Source organism: Myotis davidii, unplaced genomic scaffold (genome assembly GCF_000327345.1).
Source record: "Myotis davidii unplaced genomic scaffold, ASM32734v1 scaffold1565, whole genome shotgun sequence".
In the NCBI taxonomy this organism is placed as follows: Eukaryota; Metazoa; Chordata; class Mammalia; order Chiroptera; family Vespertilionidae; genus Myotis; species Myotis davidii.
The window spans coordinates 141,087-142,006 of NW_006295743.1; the positions used below are offsets into that span (position 1 = coordinate 141,087).

The window sequence follows — 920 nt, forward strand, 5'->3', positions numbered from 1 at the left end:
GTCCTGTCTGGGTGGTGGTGCTGATAAGTTTCTAGAAGAGGCCACTCTCCCCTTCAAGATAGCGTGGACTCCATGCCCGAGTCCTGCAGTCCGGAGAGTGCCCGCAGCGGTGGTAGTCTCTCCCTGTCCCAGGGATCCTGGTCTGCCAGCCTCTGCTGTTCCTGCAGGATTAAACTGTCCTTCCCTCACTCACACACACACACCACACATCCACACACTCTCCTTTTAAAAAATTTCCCCAAGCAGTCAAAATGACTGCTTTCGGGCAATATAGGTATAACATATATATATATATACCGGAAATGAAGGAGGGGGAGGTAACTACAATTATTAATAAACGCATTTATATGTTGTATAAAAAGTCACAAAATTCTAAGAAATTCTGTCATTATATACATCATTGTTTTTCTAATTGAAATTAAAAAGCAGTCAAAATGACTTCCTTGGGCAATCTAGTGTTAAATGACTTCATGACTTTAGAAACTACTGCCAGTCAGTCAACTACTTTCTTAACATGGCAACTGAGAGAAACCCAACCCAATGTATTTTAAGCAACAAAAGTGAGGGGTAGAGATTTATTAATGCATAAAACTAGGAAGGGCAGGGTTAGGCTCATTTCAGGCACCAAAGGGTCCAGGTTGACATGGTATCATCAAGATACTGTTTCTTTCTTAGGCACTGTCCCCAAGAGGTGGCAAGGATTACCATGGAGTCTCTGGGCTTATTTTTTCACACAGCAATACTTTTAGTTCAAGGAAAGATCAACCAAAGGACTTACATGCAGGCATATAGGCCTAAGCAATGGACACAGACAACGGGAGGGGTGGGGGCGGTGAGGGGATGGGGGGGGTAGAGGGTAACGTGGGGACAAGGACACACATGTAATATCTTAATCAATAAAAAATATATTTAAAAAAAGA

At 42.8% G+C, this 920-nt stretch overlaps 1 protein-coding gene across 1 annotated transcript in view; it reads left to right on the forward strand.

The window, feature by feature from the left end:
• APBB1IP (amyloid beta precursor protein binding family B member 1 interacting protein) overlaps window positions 1–920 on the forward strand; it is a 109,759-nt gene that overhangs the window by 102,806 nt on the left and 6,033 nt on the right. The window lies entirely within an intron of this gene.